This window comes from Rhinopithecus roxellana, chromosome 19, assembly GCF_007565055.1.
Source record: "Rhinopithecus roxellana isolate Shanxi Qingling chromosome 19, ASM756505v1, whole genome shotgun sequence".
In the NCBI taxonomy this organism is placed as follows: Eukaryota; Metazoa; Chordata; class Mammalia; order Primates; family Cercopithecidae; genus Rhinopithecus; species Rhinopithecus roxellana.
In genome coordinates this window covers 6,614,718-6,636,442 of record NC_044567.1, presented here as the reverse complement: position 1 = coordinate 6,636,442, position 21,725 = coordinate 6,614,718, and the positions used below count along the sequence as shown (strand labels likewise).

At 42.1% G+C, this 21,725-nt stretch overlaps 1 protein-coding gene across 4 annotated transcripts in view; it reads left to right on the top strand.

Moving 5' to 3' along the window:
* The first annotated feature begins 4,441 nt into the window (after positions 1-4,441).
* The window catches only part of SPOP (speckle type BTB/POZ protein), an 85,115-nt gene continuing 67,831 nt past the window's right edge, over positions 4,442-21,725 (top strand). Inside the window, exons 1-2 of one of the 4 annotated variants that reach the window (XM_030923456.1) lie at positions 4,543-4,706; positions 14,301-14,353. The gene's annotated coding sequence lies outside the window, so the exon portion shown is untranslated. Of the gene's footprint in view, positions 4,707-14,300; positions 14,360-21,725 lie in introns of all 4 variants that reach the window. The other 3 variants (XM_030923455.1, XM_010360005.2, XM_010360014.2) reach the window with 3 other exon arrangements.

Genomic DNA, 21,725 nt, shown 5'->3' with positions numbered 1-21,725 from the left:
AACATCATAAATGTGTTATTCTTGTTTCTTTGTGCATGTGTCCTGGGGGTATGTCATTTGTCTCTTTTCCTTTAGGCTGGGTACCTCTGGAGCACAGGACTGTGTGCCTACTAAAGATCTTCCTTCCTGTATATTCATCCCCAATGTCCATGAAGGGCTCCAACAAAGGAGCCACTGGGCCCGAGGACCAACTGCCCAACTGAAAAGCTGATCATTGACCACCCAACAGAAGAGCTGTAGAGTGAGGAAAGACTTCAGTTTCTTACAGCACTTACAACCAGAATGGGAGTCTGTACTCATTTTCTGTTCAGTCCTGCCTGCCTCCACCTCCTCTAGAACTTCAAGGAAACCACATCTTTGCTTGCTGGACTGTAAAATGGAGCTGAAGATCCTCGTTGGCATAATAAATAAACACCAGGCAACTCAGAGTCTCTGGGGAAGATACCACACCCAGACCTGGCTCATGACAGCCAAGGAACACTTTGTTGTCTGTGTTTTGGATTAAGAAAGTGAGTTCTGCATGTTGCTTACCATCACAAGGAGCAGTGAACTGAATTGGTGCCATTGTAAGCTTGATTGTTGTTGCATAGATAAAAGCCTCATTAAGTCCCTCAGGAGGAGACAAGAATTTTATTTTGAGGAAAGAAGAACAAGAAGCGCTTCTTGCTTGTTGTCATTACAGCAACAAAACATTAAATGGAGGAAATAATTAAATAACTACACTTTTTTTTTTTTTTGTTACCCAAACCTCGTCAAGAGGCTGGGTGAGTTTTTAATTAGTGCTGCATTTTCAATAAATCCGTATCTGTATGTGGTGCCGATTCTTTCCTGGATAAGGGAAAGATAATAATGAGAATCCTATTTTTCAGTCCCACACTAAAGGGATGCCTGGTATATTTAATCATGCTGTAGAAATCCTGGCAGCTTTCTCTGAGCCCAGCCTCTGCTCTAATTACATTTCTAGATTTTAGTAAATTGAAAGGGAAAATGTAGGAACAAAATAATTAAAACCGAAGAGGAAGTGCATATTAAAAAGGAGAAGCTGTTTAAAATTCTTCCACACAGTGCTTCCAAGGACATCTACAATCGTTTAATCAGTTCCACACCAAATCAAAGTCCTTTGTACAGAGGCTGATAGGATCACATCTCAGGTGGGAGGCATGGTCCCCACAGTATAATAGGAGCTTCATTGCACCAGGCTACAGATGGGATAAGACCTCTCATATCCTTCCAGATCACTGGGGATTCAGGCCCAGCTTGGACAAGCTGTTGGCACAGACTCACTTTCCCCGAGGAGTCCCCTTCCAGGTCCTGGATAGAGTCTGGCGAAGCTGTTACAATTAGCTCCAAATGTGAGGGAGCTACAGTAGGTTGTCCATGCATCCAGTTTCCTTTTCCCGCACCCTGTTCCCCACTTCCATGCTCCTTCCTGCAAAGAGTACCCCTTTTCTTTTTTCTCTGCTTTTGTGTGAACTCTGAAGTCAAGAGAATAGCTAATTGAGCAACCTCAGTGACACCAGGAACCAGTTACTTGTTACTGGTTACTGGATTATTTCTAGGGCATTCTGAATTTTCACAGGGACCAAAAACCTTGCTGGCTTCAGCTAAAGGAATCATGTTTGTTGATAACAATAAGTTAAATCTCTCTCTTTTTTTTTTTTTTTTTTTTTTGAGGCAGTCTTGCTATGTCATCCAGGCTGGCGTGCAGTGGCATGATCTTTGCTTACTGCAACCTCTGCCTCCCAGATTCAAGTGATTCTCCTATCTCAGCCTCCTGAGTAGCTGGGATTACAGGTGTGTGCCACGATGCTGGGCTAATTTTCGTATTTTTAGTAGAGACAGGGTTTCACCATGTTGGCCAGGCTGGTCTCGAACTCCTGACCTCAAGTGATGCGCCCGCCTTGGCCTCCCAAAGTGCTGTCACCGCACCCGACTGATAAGTGAAATCTAACTGGAAAGTTTCAAGCATCTGCCTAATAGGTGACACAGGCTCTTTTTGTTTTGCAGTGGGGCAGGTATAGTCATTGTAGAATTTAGGATCTACATTTCTTGATCATTCTGACTGAAAAATCAGTTGTGTAAACTCTAGGAGTCTGGAATGTTTTGTCCGTGATTCCTAGGAAATTTTAAACTGTGAGATTGTACGGCTTGCTTCTGTATTTGAAAGTGGAAGACAGCCTGGCACTGTCAGGGGCTTTTTTTTTTCCCCCAAACCCCTGGGGTTTTGCTCATGGGCTCCCAGACTTCCCGACTGAACAGACTCACCAGCCACCTGGCACCAGGATGCATGTGGCAGGAGACAGTGAGCACTGTCTCCTAGAGACAGTCACATAGGCCTGGGAGACAGCAGGGCTCCCGGAAGCTGTTCCCAAAGCAGGGCCCACACTGTCACCTCCCGATCTACAGGTTCATTGGGTTGCTCTCGTATCCAATGCTATGTGTGCGTGCGTGCGTGCGTGCGTGTGTGTGTAATGATACCATTCCAGCAAGAAAGAGGGAAAATGACCACTCTGGATTATTTGGCTTCATTCAGTAAGAATATTAAAAACTTTTTCTTGCCGGGCGCGGTGGCTCAAGCCTGTAATCCCAGCACTTTGGGAGGCTGAGACGGGCGGATCACGAGGTCAGGAGATCGAGACCATCCTGGCTAACACGGTGAAACCGCCGTCTCTACTAAAAAACACACAAAAACTAGCCAGGCGATGTGGCGGGCGCCTGTAGTCCCAGCTACTTGGGAGGCTGAGGCAGGAGAATGGCGTAAACCTGGGAGGCGGAGCTTGCAGTGAGCTGAGATCCAGCCACTGCACTCCAGCCTGGGTGGCAGAGCGAGACTCCGTCTCAAAAAAAAAAAAAAAACTTTTTCTTTTTTTTTCTTTTTCTTTTCTTTTTTTTTTTTTTTTTACAGACAGGATATCACTTTGTTGCTCAGCACAGTGGCATGATCATGGCTTACTGCAGTCTTGAACTCCTAGACTCAACTGATGTGATACTCCTACCCGAGCCTCCCAAAGTACTGGGATTACAGACACAACGTAGTAATAATTTTTTTTTTAAGACAAGGTATTACTCTGTTGCCCACTTTGGAGTGCAGTGGCACAATCAGCTCACTGTAACCTTAAAGTCCTGGGCTTGAGGGATCCTCCTGCCTCAGCCTCCTGAGTAGCTGGGACTACAGGCAGGTACCACCACACTTGGCTAATTTTTTTGTAGAACGGAATCTTGCTTTGTTGCTCGGGCTGGTTTCCAACTCCTGGGCTCAAGGGATCCTCCCACCTCAGCCTCCCAAAGTGTTGGGATTACAGGCGTGAGCCAGTGTGCCCAGCTCAAGAATAATTTTTTAAAAGTCTGAGCTAAAAGAATCATAACAACTAATACACAACACTAACATTATTACTCTAACGCCGAGACAACTTTTTTTCTCCAAGGGCCAAGGTGATCTGAGGCCTTTTCTTTTACTCAACTCAGGAATCACTTATGGCCCATTGGGGCTAAAATGTGAAGCCGACAGGGAACTCAGGTGTCCAAGGCAACAAATTGTCACTGAATTAGCTTCCTTTTATTGATTGATTGATTGATTGAGATGGAGTCTCCCTCTGTCGCTCAGGCTGGAGTGCAGTGGTGTGATCTTGGCTGACTCTAAGCTCAGCCTCCTGGATTCATGCTATTCTCCTGCCTCAACCTCCCGAGTAGCTGGGACTACAGGTGCCCACCACCACGCCCGGCTAATTTTTTGTATTTTTAGTAGAGACAGGGTTTCACCGTGTTAGCCAAGATGGTCTCAATCTCCTGACCTTGTGATCTGCCCCCCTTGGCCTCCCAAAGTGCTGGGATTACAGGCGTGAGCCACTGCGCCTGGCCACACCTGGCTAATTTTTATATTTTTAGTAGAGATGGGGTTTTGCCATGTTGGCCAGGCTGGTCTCGAACTCCTGACCTCAAGTGATCCACCCACCTCGGCCTCCCAAAGTGCTAGGATTACAGGCGTGAGCCAGCATGCCTAGATCACCTGTATCTCCTACCTTTCCCTGAAAGGATAGTCCTTGTTTTTGTTTCTAAGTGCTAAATTTTGAGTTACCTAAAAGGGTCTCTAGCATCATCATAAAGTCCAAAAAATATTTTACTAACAGGGCTGGCTTTTAAAAAATGAGTTAATACATATAACAGTGGTTGGTACTCCATAAACTGCTTGCAGACCTAAATGGCTGTTGTGAAATGCCTCTAATTGTTACGCTGCCCACTCCCACCCTTGGCTTGCTACGCCTCTATTTGGTCCTCGCACCTCGGCGCGGCCTCCCACGCCCCGCACGCGACCCCCTCCAAGTTCCCGCCTCTTTTTACTCAGGCCCCTCCTTCCACTCATATCCCCGGGCCCGGGCTTGGCCCCGAGACGCATGCGCACTAGGGAAGATAGGCGGAGTCTTAAGGACGAGGGAGGAGGAGCAGGGAAACCCAGGGAGGGGAGGGGAAGAGAAGGGAGTGAAGGGGAGGAGGCCGCGCGGGGTGGGGCCCGGCGGTACGCGCTGGCTGCGTCGACGTGCTGACGCCATGACGCCCCGGCCGGTGTGTGTCGGTGTGTGTGTGTGAGTGTGCGCGCTCCGAGTGTGTGTGTATTTGTGTATCGGCGGTCCCGCAGGTCCCGGATGTTGCGGACAGTATGAGGCGAGCGCAGGGGGACGGGGACCAGCAGCTGTCGCCGCCGCTCTCAGGTGAGTGGGGGGAGGAGAGTCGAGGGAGGGGGTTGTCCTGTCGGAGTGGGGGGGCACCTCCCTGAAGAGGTGACTGACCCCCACTGCCCCCCCACCCCCCAGCACACACATATACTCTCCTCAGTCCCATTTCCTACACCCGATTTACGTGGCCTGCGAATGCCAAAGCCGAATCAGCCGTCCCTTCTCCCTATCTCAAGCATTCAGGAGACACAAACGCGCCCCCTGCCTTCAGCGCCCCCCCATCATTTCCCAGCCCCATCCCCCTTGCCAAATAGTGAGCTGTCGCCTGCGGCGAGATGGGTGACTGCGCATGCGCGAGTGTGAACGCGCTCGGGGTGCTTCTTAGCTGCCCCCGGGGCGCATGCGCATCGTGGTGTTGCAGGGACCTGCGGGATAAAGAGCCGGTGGAGCACGAGTCCGCCTTCTTCCCAGGCTGTGGGCTAGACATGCTGCCAGATAATGAGCCTGTTGCTCCTGCCCAAAAGGGAGAATTTAAATTATGTGAAAGACTTACGGACAAAGCACTATTCTCATCTGGTGTTGCCCTAGAGACTCCCAGGCTACAAACGCGTCCCAGAGCCAGCGTGTCCCACACTGACCCTTCTTTTGAAACTGTCACTGCATCTTCTAGTTGTAGGATTACTTTTCCATTTCTATACTCCATCGTCGTGCTTGTACCTTTTAGTACCAACTTACCCTAAATTTAGGAGTAGGTGCTCCATTCCATCACTTGTCCTGGCAGGGGATTTTGGAAGCTTTGCTAAAGAAGACTAAGGGTCATAAAAGAAACTAAGGCATTTCATTTTAGTAAAATTCTTGATTCTCAGAACTAGATAAGACAGAGATAAAGGACACACTCAGTATAAAGCTTAGGGTCCTAACTATAAATCAAGACATCAGGAATCTCACCTACCAGCCCTCTTACTTTGTGTGACCTATGTGCCTTTTTATTTAATCTTCCTTAGCACTTTTAATTTTATCTGTACCTTATTGGTGCTCTGTGACGTGAAAACAAAGGCAATCTGAAACTGTTGGTGGACAATAACTTATTCAGTGGAGGTTTTAAGTAATGTGATGTTTCTTTCACGTTGGCAGATAACAAAAAGAAATGTAAATAACGAACTCTGAAGAACAATAGTATTTCAGTGGTCTAGGACCTGGGTTTTCAGTTGGCGATTTTATGTGACCCTGTTTTGGGATACTTTGCTGCTGCTTACCTCTGCCATCAAAACAGAGAGAAGAAAAGATAAGCTCTTAATAGCAAAAGGTTTTCTAGATAACATTGAAATGAATAGCTAAATTGTTGTGGGGAGGGGAGTGCGAAAGGAGGGGCATTTTTTGTGTTTTTCAGTTCTCCTTGCCAATCCTAGTCTCCTAGCTGGATAACTGGGAAGGGACCTTACTTTCAATTCTCTTTAGTTTGTATTCTTTGATGTTCTTCTCTCAAGGCTTTTTTGGCTGCCTCCAAAACCGTTTGTTCTTGGGCCTTAAAGTATATGTATTTTTCACTTCCCCTTTTAACCCTGGCCCTTACAGGGTTCAGCTGTCTTTTGTGCTGTTTCCTTTTGCCATGGTTACAGTTAGAACCAAGAGATGACACACAGGGAGCAGAGGAATTTGGGGTGCATATATCTTCCTGGGAAAGAGCTGGAAACTCATCTTTTTTTCCTTTTTTCCTTTTTTTCCTGAGGAGTAGAAGTTATTGTAAGACTACCCCACACTTAGGGTTGGGGCAGTTGGTATCCATTTGGTACTTTGTTGATCTCTCCTTTTAGAGCTCTTCATAGGAGCTAATTTGGTATTTGGAGATGTTTACTGTTCCCTATGTCCATACTTAGGATAGGATAGGTTCTGGTAATATCTAGAAGTGAAACTATTGTAGTAAGTGTCCATCTTTCTTCTCAGTAGGTTTCAGCCATTAGGATGCTTCAGTTTTTTCTTTTTTCCTCTTTTTTTTTTTTTTTTTTTTTTGAGATGAAGTCTTGTTCTGTCACCCAGGCTGGAGTGCAGTGGTGTGATCTCGGCTCACTGCAGCCTTCGCCTCCTGGGTTCAAGTGATTCTCCTGCCTCAGCCTCCTGAGTAGCTGGGATTACAGATGAGTGCCACCATGCCTGGCTAATTTTTGTACTTTTTGTAGAGACGAGGTTTTGCCATGTTGGCCAAGCTGGTCTCAAACTCCTGACCTCAAGTGATCCACCCCCGCCTTGGCCTCCCAAAGTGCTGGATTACAGGTGCGAGCCACCGCGCCGGGCCTGATTTTTTCTAGAAACATTTTGTCTAGTTGAATTCACCGAAGCCTCATTTAAAATTTTGATGGCATGCAATGCTTTTAAATTAAGATGAATATTGTTAAATAATTCGTACTGGTGCAGAGCCTTTTTTAAAAAAATCACTCTTTAAAATGGGAAACACATGTACATACATATGAAACAAAATTCAAAAGGTACACAGAGAGTGAAGTCTTTCTTTTCTTACCATCGTCTTTATCCATGAGTTCCCTTTCCCAAAGGCAGCAATCTTGTTTATTCATCCAGAGACAGTATATCCTTTTACAAGCATATACACCTATATATCTTCACATTTTTTGTTTTTGTTTGTTTTATGCAATAAGACACTATGCTTATTTTGCACTTCGCTTTTCTCTATTTATCTTGGTGATCATTCCATGTAGTAAATACAGTCCCTCTTCCTTTTTGAAAGATGGCAGATAATTCCATTGTGTAGATGTACCATCATTCAGCCAACACTTACTGGACATTTAGGTTGTTTCCAGTGATACAGTTAATTCCTTGTATGTACTTATTATGTGTACATGAGTGTCTGTTGGTTTAAATTCCTAGTGGACGTGCTGGATCAATGGGTGTGCATTTGTAGTGTTGTTAGATATTACTAAATGCTTTCCACAGAGGTTGTATGAATTTATATTCCTGCCAGCAGTGTGAGTCTGCCTGTTTTCTCACCAACACTATTATCAAAATTTTTGATATTTGTGCCGTCTTTTATCTAAGATTTTAAAGTTCATTATGTAGTTTGTTAAGCTTCACTGCACTGAAGAGTTATGTATAAATACCTCACTGTTTTGCACATTGGGGAGGGGTCATGGAGGATTTTGTTTGAAAAATAATGTCATGAGAATAAAGTCATATGTCTGGATAATAGCAAATCCATGACAATGCTAGGAAGACATAAAAAAACCTATATTCCAGTTTCTTCCTTTAACTCCTAGATGCTAGTTTCTCTGTAATTCTGTAAGCCTGTAAATGATTTATGATCTCCTTTTGATAACTGTAACTTTAAATTGTTCATCCAAGTGAACTGCTCTTATTCTGGTGAGAAATTGAAAAGCTAATCTAGTTAGTTGAGGTCTGCCGTCTTGGTACAGAATACTGGTACTAGCATTTTTTAAGTCTGCTGATTGCAGAATACTTCACTATGAGCTTCAAAGAAGTAGAAAAGAATTAAATATGTCTGTGCCTGAAGAGAGCTTACAGTCTTGTTGGAAAACCTAGAAGAAATGGATAACTTTCTGGACACATGTAGTCTACCAAGATTGAACCATGAAGAAATAGAAAACCTGAACTGATCAATAATAGTGAGTATCAAGATTGAAGCAGTAATAAAAAGTCTCCCATCAAAGAAAAAGCCCAGGACCTGACAGCTTCATCGCTGAATTCTACCAAACATTTAAAGAAGAACTAATACCAGTTCTACTCAAACTATTCTAAAAAGTTGAAGAGAAGGGAATACTTCTTAAACTCATTCTGAGGCCAGTCTTACCCTGATGCCAAAACCAGAGATGTAATCTTTTTATTTATTTATTTATTATTATTATTATTTTTTTTGAGACTGAGTTTCGCTCTTGTTGCCCAGACTGGAGTACAGTGGCGCAATCTTGACTCACCGCAACCTCCCGCCTTCCTGGTTCAAGCTATTCTCCTGCCTCAGCCTTCCTGAGTAGCTGGGATTACAGGCATGCAACACCATGCCTGGCTAATTTTGTATTTTTAGTAGAGACGGGATTTCTCCATGTTGGTCAGGCTGGTCTCGAACTCCCGACCTCAGATGATCCGCCCACCTCGGCCTCCCAAAGTGCTGGGATTACAAGCTTGAGCCACCACGCCTGGCCCAAAGACATAATCTTGTTGTAAAGCCACACCTACTGAATATAGGAAATAATAAGAGAACAATTAGAAAACAAAACTGTAACAGTAATACACTATGTTCCATGCTGAGAGGACCTTGTGAAGACATGATTAAGGGTTAGAGGAGAGTTCATTTGGGAGGCCTTCCTGGAGGAAGTGCATTTGGAGCCCTTTTTTTTTTTTTCTATAATGGTTTAAGTGAAAAATTTTAGACATACAAAAAAATGGAAAGAATAGTACAGTTAACATCTTTATATATATCACTTAGATTCAACAGTTGTTCACATTTTGCTATATTTACTTTATGTATATGCACATATATTTAAATATATACATTTTTGTATTGCAAACATCAGGACACTTTACCCTAAAATACTTTAGATGTATCTTCTTAAAGCTTATAATACTTGTCACAGTTAAGGCAATTAACAGTAATTCTCTAATACCATCTAATATCCAATTCATGTTCAGATTTGCTCAGTTATCTTGAAGATGACACTTCTTTTTTTCCTCCAAACATGTCTTTTTAGTCTCTTTAAATCGAGAACAGTTTAGAAGCCACATGATACTGGTTTTTTTTTTTTTTTCTGAGATGAAGTTTCACTGTCGCCTAGGCTGGAGTGCAGTGGCGCGATCTTGGCTCACTGCAACCTTTGCCTCCAGGGTTCAAGCAATCCTCCTGCCTCAGCCTCCTGAGGAGCTGGGATTACAGGTGCCCACCACCATGTGGACCTGGCTAAGTTTTGCATTTTTAGTAGACACGGGGTGTCACCATGTTGGCCAGGCCAGTCTCAAACTCCTGAATTCACGTGATCCGCCTGCCTCAGCCTCCCAAAGTGCTGGGATTACAAGTGTGAGCCACCATGCCTGGCCTCATGATACTGGTTTTTAAAGAGCCTGAGCTGTTTGTCTTGTAGAATATATCACTTCTGGAATTTTCTGGTTATTTCCTCATAGTTTCATAAACAGATATTGAGTTCTAAAGGTCTGATTAGATTATCGTTAAACATTTTTTATGAGACTACTTTGTACGTGTTTCTCTGCTCCTCACTGCATCATAGGAGGAGAAACATGATGTCATCATACTGTCCCACTATTAATGATGCTGAGTTTGTTTCATCATTTAAGGTGATAAATACCAGACTCCTTTGTTGTAAAGACATTTTTGCCCCTTTATAATTAGTAAGTTATCTGTGGAGTGGTGCTACTTTGGCATTGTACTATTACACTTCTCCAGCAACATTTCACCTCATTATGATGATCTTTGTGTAAATCAGTTAATTCATTGGTTTTTGGAAATAGTGATTTTTCTGAGTCTGTCATTTCTTTTACACTGATTAGCTTTCAATCTTCTGTAAGGATTTTCCTCACCAGTTGGGAATAAATTATAATTCTTTTTTGTTTTTTGTTTTTTTTGAGATGGAGTCTCAAAAAAATTGAAATTGTGTGTTGAAATCGTGTGTTTCTTGCTCTGTCTCCCAGGCTGGAGTGCAGTGGAGTGATCATGGCTCACTGCAACCTCTGCCTCCTGGGTTCAAGTGATTCTTGTGCCTCAACCTCCCAATTAGCTGGGATTACAGGTGCCCGCCACCACACTCGGCTAATTTTTTGTATTTTTAGTAGAGACAAGGTTTCACTGTGTTGGCCAGGATGGTCCCAATCTCCTGACCTTGTGATCCGCCTGCCTTGGCCTCCCAAAGTGCTGAGATTACAGGTGTGAGTCACCATGCTCAGCCAATTTTTGTATTTTTAATAGAAATGGGGTTTCACCATATTGGCCAGGCTGGCCTCGAACTCCTGACCTCAAGTGATCAGATTTTGGGAATCCCATTCCCAAAGTCTTGGGATTACAGGCATGAGCCACCGTGCCTGGCATAAATTATAGTTCCTACTAAAAAATTGGGATAAATTCTTAAATTTTTTTCTTTAACACTTTTCTGAGTAAGGAAATGGTATAGTATCATCTCTAATAGTGGTAAATGAGTTTTTCACTCTCATTGTTTTAGTGTCATGGATTTTAGTTTATTCTATGTTTTACCAACATTTACATTCTTTCTGATGCTCACACTGTTCCGTATTTGGCCTGTGGGAGCCCTTTAAGCTTGGGCTATGAGTGCTTCCTTGCTTTCTGTCACAAGAAGTTCCTAGCTCACTTTGTATTTTTCCTTTCCTAGATGCAGAACCCTTACCCTTACCTTTATGTATATGACTTTTTTTTCCCTTTCAGTAAATTATGAGGTTGGTGCAAAAGTAATTGTGGTTTTGTCATTCATGGTACAAACCGCAATTACTTTTGCACCAACCTAATAGATTATTTGTCTACCATATGCAGCTTCTGGAACCAAAATCTAAAAACTAAAGGTGCTTTAATTTTAACCCGATGTACTTAGTGTTTGACTCACTTCTGTGTCACTGGCATTGCTGGATTCTGGATGTTAGAACTCACAGCTTCCCTGACTTGAATATTCTTCGTGAAAGGCAGTATCTGAAGAGAGCATTGACTACCCCCTTGTCCCCACCTCTCATGAGCAAACTTGTTTTTTTCTAAGATGAAAGGCACACAGAATAAAATTTAGAGGTTGAAATTGTGTGTTTCTAAGCTTTGGGATGTGGCGGTTTTATTATTATATAAAAACATCTGTGCGTCTGTGCCCAAGTATGTCTTCCCTTTTCCTCATCTCTACACAGAGTGTTATGTAAGATTATGCTGTAATCGCATTTTTTAAATTATCACTAGATTTTCATCATAAAAAAGAAGTGAGGCTAATTGTTCTTAATTAGGGAAAAATTTCAGATAGGCCATAAACTCTGATATCTAGCTGTCTTAACTCAGGGTCTGGAACAGTGCCGAATCCTGTGGCTTTCTGTCATGTACTGTAGACTCAGGAGGAAAGTCAGGGCAGCCACCATGTTTTGTGAAAATTCATCACACTAATAAAGGTTAATACAAATGAAAGATACAGCAGAACTGCATTCTAAAGTGGGTTTCGGGGTAGACTAATTCCTGTCTTAGCAAAAAATGTTTTGTTAGACTTCTACAATGTAGTGGTATTTGAGTAATCTTACTGATTTCAGGTTACTGAAAGCCAGACAATAACAGTAGTCTGATATTTATGTGAAATTCATATTTCAGTTGCTTTTTACCATTTTGTCATATTTACAAGGTTATTCTCAACCTGGTTTCATAACAATACTGGTCCCAAATTAAATCCTGCTTGTATATTCAGGGAAGCACACCTGTTTCTTGTGTTTGTTTTCAGGCATAGTGAATCTCTCTGAAAGGCTATTCTGACACATTTGCCAATAAGACCTAGTAGCCACTTTTATTTTTGTTTTTGAAAAGCTCCCATTACAGGAAAAAGAAATTCTAAAGTACACATTCTTGAGGAAATGCTTGGGCTGTCATTCTTCCAACTATGGTCATGTTTTAATAGAACTAGCAAGGAGTTGCCTAGGTACTCTATGACAGAGTTGGTCATGCAGCTTTGGGAGAGCTGGATATAGACCTTAGGGAATTAACCATTCAGACAGCAACACCTTCCTTTTTTTTTTTTTTTTTTTTTGAGACAGAGGCTCGCTCTGTCGCCCAGGCTGGAGTGCAGTGGCGCGATCTCGGCTTACTGCAAGCTCCGCCTCCCAGGTTCATGCCATTCTCCTGCCTTAGCCTCCCAAGTAGCTGGGACTACAGGCGCCCGCCACCTCGCCCAGCTAGTTTTTTTGTAATTTTTAGTAGAGACGGGGTTTCACTGTGTTGGCCAGGATGGTCTCGATCTTCTGACCTTGTGATCCACCCGTCTGGGCCTCCCAAAGTGCTGGGATTACAGGCTTGAGCCACCACGCCCGGCCAGCAACACCTTCTTGACCATGAAGACCTTTATTCCTGACTTTTGATTTTCTAAAAAGCTGTTAGTGTAAATCTCCTTGCCATGTCAGTAGTTCTTTGAAAGCCTCTAATCTCCCCTATCTATATATCTATTTATTTGTAACAGGAAAAATGTATGTGTGATCATTCATCTCAAACTGAGATTTATATATTCCTTTACTTGATATTTGGAAACAGATAACCATGTAGAAATTTGCTATAAATAAAAATGACAGTTTTTCGGTGAACATCTTTTATGCTGTCTTAATTTTTTTTTTTTTTTTTTTTTTTGAGACGGAGTCTTGCTCTATCGCTAGGCTGGAGTGCAGTGGTGTTATCTTGGCTCACTGCAACCTCCGCCTCCCGGGTCCAAGCGATTCTCCTGCCTAAGCCTCCCGAGTAGCTAGGACTACAGGCGCACACCACCATGCCTAGCTAATTTTTGTATTTTTAGTAGAGACAGGGTTTCACCGTGTTGGCTGGGATGGTCTCCATCTCCTGACCTAGTGATCCGCCCACCTCAGCCTCCCAAAGTGCTGGGATTACAGTTGTGACCCACTGCGCCTGGTCTTAATTTTTTAATTATAAAAGATCTTAGATTGGGCATGGTGTTTCATGCCTGTAATCCCAGGACTTTGGGAGGCTGAGACAGGCAGATCACCTGAGGTCAGGAGTTCGAGACCAGCCCGGCCAACATAGTGAAACCCTATCTCTACTAAAAATGCAAAAATTATCCAGGCATGGTGGTGAGCACCTGTAGTCCCAGCTACTTGAGAGACTGAGGCAGGAGAATCACTTGAACCCGGGAGGAGGTGGAGGTTGCAGTGAGCTGAGATTGTGCCACTGCATTCCAACCTGGGCGACAGAGTAAGACTCATCTCAAAATCTCAAAAAAAAAAACCAAAACATATGTATGTAAATATATATGTGTATATATGTAAATGTATGTGTATATCTTAAACATATAGAAAATATAAAGAATAATACCATGCATATACTTATCACCCAGCTTTATAAAATCTTAACATTTTATTATATTTGCCCCCAGATGCTTTTTCTAGTAAATAAAACATTAATGAAATAGCAAAACCTTAGTGTATTCCTGTTCTCTTCTTGCCTCCCTCCTTAGAGGTAACACCTATCCTGAATTTGGTGTTTATTATGTTCTAACTGTGCTATAATCCAATATGTACTATATACTCCAATCTATACCATTCTTTACCTTAATATTTTTGCTTAGTATGGATTTTTGAGATTTATTTATGTTGATACATGTAACTTGAGTTCATTTTAACTGCTGTTTAGTATTTGGTTGTAAGAATATGCTGTACCACCATTTATCCGTTTCCTGTTTAATAAACATAAGGTATTTCCAGTTTTTTATTATTACACATAATAAACAATCTCTTATTTTTATTGTGGTAAAAACCTTAATGTTAAATTTACCACCTTAACCATTTTAAGTATACAGTTAGTAGTGTTTAGTATAGTCACATTGTTGTGCAACAGATCTCTTGAACTTTTTTGTCTTGCAATACGGAAACTCTGTACTCACTAAACAACTTCTTGTTTCCTCCCTCCCCCAGGCTCTGAGAACCACCCTTTTACTTTCTGTCTCTAGGAATTTCACTACTCTGGTGTAAGTGTAAGTGGAATCCTACAGAGTTTGTCTATTTTGTGACTGGCTTGTTTCGCTTAGCCCAGTGTCCTCAAGGTTCATCCATGTTGTGGCATGTGCTAGGATTTCCTTTTTTTAAAGGCTGAATAATATTCCATTCCAGATTTTGCTTATCGCTTTATCTGTTGATAGACATTTGTGTTGTTTTTACCTTTTGGCTATTGGGAGTAATGCTGATACTGATACTGATGCATGAGTGTACAAACATCTTTTCAAGACCCTGCTTTCATTTCTCTTGGGTATATGCCCAGAAGTGGAATTGTGGATCATGTAATTCTATTTCTGATTTTTTGAGGAAACTTCATACTGTTTTTCATAGTGGCTGAACAATTTTGTATTGCCACCAACAGTTCACAAAGGTGCCAACCTCTCTGCAGCCTAACACTTTTTCTTTTTCTTCTCTTCTTTTCTTTCCTTTTTTCTTTCTGTTTTTGAGATGGAGTCTTACTCTGTCGCCCAGGCTGGAATGCAGTGGTGTGATCTCGGTGCACTACAGCCTCCACTTCCTGGGTTCAAGCGATTCTCCTGCCTCAGCCTCCCAAGTAGCTGAGATTACAGGCGTGCACCACCATGCCCAGCTAATTTTTGTATTTTAGTAGAGACAGAGTTTTACCATGTTGACCAGGCTGGTCTCGAACTCCTTACCTCAAGTGATCCGCCTGCCTCGGCCTCCCAGAGTGCTGGGATTACAGGCGTGAGCCACCGCACCCGGCTTTTTTTTTTTTTTTTTAAGGCTTTGGATATCCCTTTTAGGGCAATACTTACTTTGTTTTAAAAAATTTTTTTTTTTTTTTTGGTAATAGTAGCCATTCTAATGGGTGTGTTTTAATTTGGTTGTTTTTGTTTTTGTTTTTAGACTGCATTTTGCTCTTGTCACCTAGGCTAAAATGCAATGACATGATTTTGGCTCACTGCAACCTCTGCCTCCCAGGTTCAAGCGATTCTCCTGCCTCAGCGTCCCGAGTAGCTGGGATTACAGGCACGTGCCACCATGCCTGGCTAATTTTTGTATTTTTAGTAGAGATGGTGTTTCACCATGTTAGCCAGGCTAGTCTCGAACTCCTGACCTCAGGTTATCCACCCACCTTGGCATCTGAAAGTACTGGGATTATAGGCGTGAGCCAGCACGCACAGCCCTTTAATTTGTTTTTAAACTTAATTTTATCTTTTATCAAACTGAGTTTTAGATTTTTTTTTTTTTTTTTGAGAAGGAATCTTGCTCTGTCACCCAGGCTGGAGTGCAGTGGTGCCATCTTGGCTCAGTGCCACCTCTGCCTGCCAGGTTTAATGATTCTCCTGCCTCAGCCTCTCAAGTAGCTGGGATTACAGGTGCCTGCCACCACACCTGGCTAGTTTTTTTATTTTTAGTAGAAACGTGGTTTTACATTGTTGTCCAGGCTGGACTCAAACTCCTGACCTCAAGTGATCCACTTGCCTCGGCCTTTCACAATACTGGGATTACAGACGTGAGCCACTGTGTCCGGCCTTGAGTTTTAGATTTTCATGCAATCAGATTTATTATATTGTTCCTATATGGTTTTGTGTGTGTGTGTGTGTGTCTCTTCATGATGGAATCCTCCCCTATATGGAGGTAATGGTTTCATCTTATCTTTTCTTCTAAAAGTTGTTAAAGTGTGCTTTTTACCTTTAGGTCTCTAATCCACCTGGAATTTATTTTGATGTTTCATGTGAAGTACAGATCATATTTTTTTTCATAAAGATAACCCTGAAGTATGGATCCAGTTTTGTTTCCATAAGGATAGTCTAGTGGCCGAGCATCCTTTATTGAATAGTCCATCTGTTCCCTACAACTTCATAATGCCACTAATATGTTTCCATATATATGAGAGTTTGTATCTGTATTTTCTCTATTCCATACCGTTGGTCTGTTGGCCTATCTTGTACTGGTACTGCACTGCCTTAATTCTCATAGGTTTATAATAATTGTTTATATTTGATAGGGCAAGTCTCACTCCCTTGTTCTTTATTTTTCAGGCTTTCTGTCATATTGGTATTTTTTATTTATTTATTTACTTTTGAGACGGAGTCTTGCCCTGTCACCCAGGTGGAGTGTAGTGGCTCTATCTCGGCTCACTGCAACCTCTGCCTCCTGGGTTCAGGCAATTCTCCTGCCTCAGCTTCCTGAGTAGCTGGGACTAGAGGTGTGCACCACCATGCCAGGCTAATTTTTATTAATTTATTAGAGATGCGGTTTCAGCATGTTGGCCAAGCTGGTCTTGAACTCCTAACCTCAGGTGATCCACCTGCCTCAGTCTCCTAGAGTGCTAAGATTACAGGCATAAGCCATCGCGCCTGGCCAAATTGGTGTGTATGTATGTGTATATGTGTGTGTGTGTGTCTGTATTTTTTTTTTTTTTTTTTTTTTTGAGACAGTCTTGCTGTCGCCAGGCTGGAGTGCAGTAGCACCATCTCGGCTCACTGCAAGCTCCGCCTCCTGGGCTCACACCATTCTCCTGCCTCAGCCTCCCCAGTAGCTGGGACTACAGGTGCCTGCCACCATGCCCGGCTAATTTTTTGGTATTTTTAGTAGAGATGGGGTTTCATTGTGTTAGCCAGGGTAGTCTCTATCTCCTGACCTTGTGATCCGCCCGCCTGGGCCTCCCAAAGTGCTGGGATTACAGGTATGAGCCACTGCACCCAGCCCCAAATTGACATATTTTAATGAAGCTATTTGTTGTCCAATATATACTCACATGATGTATAATGGACTTTTCCTAAAGAAGAGAAAAATTACACCTTCCTTACCTAGTAACTTATCACTTGTTTTGAATGAGCCTGCAATTTCCATTCAACTTTTAGTTTTGTTGGAGTGATTTTATATAGGGATATCTTCAAATGGAAGGGAACCTTATTGTAATTTGGTGTCTTGTATAAGGACTGGGTAAAAGCATTGAAGTTTTATGGTGTCAAGGCTTCCTTGATCATAAGGAAATTAAACGTATTCAAAACAGTTCATATAAAAGAGTTTCTGATGTCACATGCAGGGTTGAAAAAAACATAAACTGGGGGAGATTTATCTGAAGGAAAAAGGAAATAGCTGTTGCAGAATCTAAGGAAAAGCTGAACAACCAAACCTCAGAAAAGGCTGGAACCAAAACAGTAGCAGGTTCTTCCGCAAGAGTTTGCGGACTCTAGTGTTCTGCTGTAAATAGGCTTTAGTCTCCGTGAGGCATAATTCAGATTCCTGGGGAAGATCTGATTTGGTCAGTTGAAAGGTTGATTTTCCCCTGGGCCAGATATCTGCCCCAGCTTCAACTCCAGTTGGGGGTGAGGAAGGGGAAGATTTTGGTACAAAAGAGCAGTTTTGGGAGTGGCTGGAATCAGAGGCATATTTTTCTTAGAACAGTGATTCTCACTGTTTTCTCAGGAGTTTTTACACTGTTAAAAATTTTTGAGGACCCTAAAGAGCTTTTGTTTATGTGGGTTATATACATTGATATTTACCAAATTAGATATTAAAATGGAAGACATTTAAAAATATTTGTTACTGGCCGGGCGCGGTGGCTAAAGCCTGTAATCCCAGCACTTTGGAAGACCGAGACAGGCGGATCACGAGGTGGGCGGATCACGAGGTCAGGAGATCGAGACCATCCTGGCTAACACGGTGAAACCCCGTCTCTACTAAAAAAATACAAAAAACTAGCCAGGCGTGGTGGCGGGCGCTTGTCGTCCCAGCTACTCGGGAGGCTAAAGCAGGAGAATGGTGTAAACCCAGGAGGCGGAGCTTACAGTGGGCTGAGATCCGGCCACTGCGCTCCAGCCTGGGCGACAGAGCAAGACTACTTCTCCAAAAAAAAAAAAAAAAAAAATTGTTACTATAAAATAATAAACCTATCTCATTAACATACATAATATATTTTTTATGAAAAAATAAGTTTTTGAAAAATTAGAAGAGTGGCTTTTTTACATTTTTGCAAATCTCTTAAATATCCAGCTTAATGGAAGGCAGCTAGATTTTCATATCTGCTTTTATTCAGTCTGATGTGATAATTTGTTTTGATTGAAGTACCCAAAGAAAATATGGCCTGAAAGAACATGTAGTTGGAAAAGGGAGAAGTATTTTACAGCCTTTTCAGACAATTGTGCATATTCTTTTCTGATACTACACCAAAACTTGACAAGTGTTAGTTTCTTATAAATTAAGTTGCAGTATGAAATCTGAAATCATATTGATGTTACTGTTACATTAAAATCCATTAATCTGACTTGCACTTGAATGGATCTTTTACCCATATGTGATTTTAGAATATCGTGCTGAGGTCTTTTGGGAAATACTTGTTAATTGAGTTAAGCAGATATTCTAAATGTTTAAACATTTTATAATATCAAAAAAAACTATATTAGTTATTATCACCACCCATTTCATCTGCAAAGTCTATAAGTATTGGGAAGCTGTCAAGTAGCTACAAGTTTTCTACAATTCTAGGTTTTCACTAGAAACCTGGATTTTATCATTGGCAACAAATACTTGTTTTCCTCAAAGTGACAGACTCCATTTTCAAGAAAATGTCTGCTAAATATTCATGTCTAAATAACCAGTTTGTTCTTTGTTCCAAATAAAAGTAGGGTTCCATGGAAAAAGCAGCTAGTTCAACTCACAACTCAGAGTCACAAGTGCTTTTTCTGGAGACAGCCCATTGTACTTGAGTATCTTGCAGAAGTGCTTTATGCATACTTCCCCGTTTTATTACAGACTATTTAAAAGACCTACACTCAAGGGTTTAGATTCAATTAATAATTTTTATTGCTTCATCAAGAACATTCTTAAGTGCAAGCAATTGTTTTTTAAAAAATCACCTATGTGTGATGGCAAAAGACAATGACTATAGCACAGTTCGATGTCATTACTCATGCTGATGAGTAATAGCTCATGCTAGCAGTGGTCCCCAACTTTTTTGGCCCCATGGACCGGTTTTGTGGAAGACAGTTTTTCCACGACCTGGTAGTTGGGTTGGTTTTGGGATGAAACTGTTGCACCTCAGATCATCAGGTATTAGATAACTCATAAGGAGCGTGCAGCCTAGATCCCTCCCATTTGCATTTCACAGTAGGGTTGAGGCTCCTATGAGAATCTAATGCCATGGCTGATCTGACAGGAGGCACAACTCAGGCAGTAATACTTGCTCGCCCGTCCACCACTCACCTCCTGTGCGCCTGGTTCGTAACAAGCCACGGGTCGGTAAGGTCTGCTGCCCTGGGGTTGGGGAGCCCTGTGCTAAGGCACCAGCAGTTTTACCCATTATTGCCTTTGTACTATCAGCACAAATATCAACATAATGAAAAAGGCAGTTTCTTGGTATTGTTATGAAAATAATGTTGCCTTCACAGACTACTTGAAAGAGACCTCCAGGAATCTACTGGGACCACACTTTGAGAATCACAACCTTAAGAGAGGTTGTGGGTGGGGAAACAAAGGTCAATACTTGAAGCACAGGTGTTTCCTGATAGAATTTTACCAGATTGTAAGTGCAGTCACTTAGCATCACTGAACATAATGTCAACATGAATGGGACATTTTTAAAGATCATAAAAAGTTTCAAATTTCTTTTGAACGGAAATGTTTTTCTAGGAATTATCATTTACTTTTTTTTTTGAGACAGAGTCTTGCTGTGTCACCAAGGCTGGAGTGCAGTGGCACAATCTTGGCTCACTGCAACCTCCGCCTCCAGGTTCAAGCGACTCTCTTGCCTCAACTTCCCGAATAGCTGGGATTACAGGTGCCTGTCACGTGGTGGTGCCCAGCTAATTTTTGTATTTTTAGTAGAGATGGGGTTTCACCATGTCAGCCAGGCTGGTCTCGAACTCCTGACCTCAGGTGACCCGCCTGCCTGGGCCTCCCAAATTGCCGGGATTACAGGCGTGAGCCACTGTGCCCGGCCTGGAATTATCATTTTCTAACAGCAGAGTTTATGGTGTTTGGATTTTCAGCCAGATGGTCTTTCAAGTATATGATAATCTTAGGGCAAACCATTTTAATGAAGCTTATGGAATTTGTCTCATGTAGTAGTACATACAGCTTGACTTTTTTTTTCAAACACTTCAATATATTTTGAAAATCTGTCACAATCTGAGGGGGGCAAAAATCTGAGCTCTAAAAATTGCATTTGGGCAGGTCCTGCCTTTCTAGAAAAGGCATAGAAGAGAAAGTTTAGACTGAGAATCCTCCATTCTAGCTTTGTATCTTTTGGTCATTAAAGGGTCTCTCTAAAGAGGAAGAGACCTCCCTACCCACAATAATTTAATTTTTTTTTTTTTTGAGACGGAGTTTCACTCTTGTTGCCCAGGATGGAGTGCACTAGCATGATTTCGACTCACCGCAACCTCTGCCTTTCCTGTTCAAGTGATTCTCCTGCCTTGGCCTCCCAGGTAGCTGGGATTACAGGCATGCGCCACCATGCCCAGCTAATTTTGTAATTTTAGTAGAGACAGCGTTTCTCGATGTTGGTCAGGCTGGTCTTGAACTCCTGACTTCAGGTGATTCGCCTGCCTTGGCCTCCCAAACTCCTGGGATTACAGGCGTGAGCCACCACGCTTAGGCTTAAATATGTTTTATGTTAGAGAAGGGAAAGGAGTAGTGTTAACTGACTTTTCTTTTTAACAGATACCTGCTGAGTGACTAAAAGCAAAAGCATAGAAGGTCAGGGAGGGGTATGTTCTGAAATGAGTGGAGGATTAAACCAGTATTATATCTTTGGTGCTTAGAAGAGGAAGAGATCTTTGGGGAAGCTGGGGTGAGATTCAGGACTGTCTTCGTGAAGGTTACATTTGAACTGAGCTTTGAAGGGTGGGTATTTTGAAGGTTGGAATTTCCACTGGCATAGATGGGGAAGGGAATTGAGGCAGAAGAAATGTCATGAGTGAAAATGTGGAGGTGGGGAAGTGCAGTGTTAGCATAGGGTGTGTACTGGAAATGATGAAGAGCATAGCGTGGCTGAAGCAGAAGATAGAATAAAGGAGGATAAGACTGGAAAATAAATGGGATCAGAGCATGGAAGGTTTTCCACTATGGCCAAGCAGTTTGGGTTTAACGTGGTAAAGCATGAGAAATTGAAAATTTTTGATTGAAGAAATAACATGATTAGGGTGTGCTTTCACAAATTTTATTTGTTACTGATTTACTGACTATCTTTTTAGTAGCTACTCTGTGCCGTATAAGTGAGGCAAAGTTTATATGATGGTGAGCCTCATAGAAAATCCCCTATCACAGAATTTGTAGTCTAGAAAAGGAACTTCAACAAGCTAATATAGTTATAAATTATTGTAAATGTAATGAAGGAAAGGAATAAATTATTATTATTATTATTATTTTGAG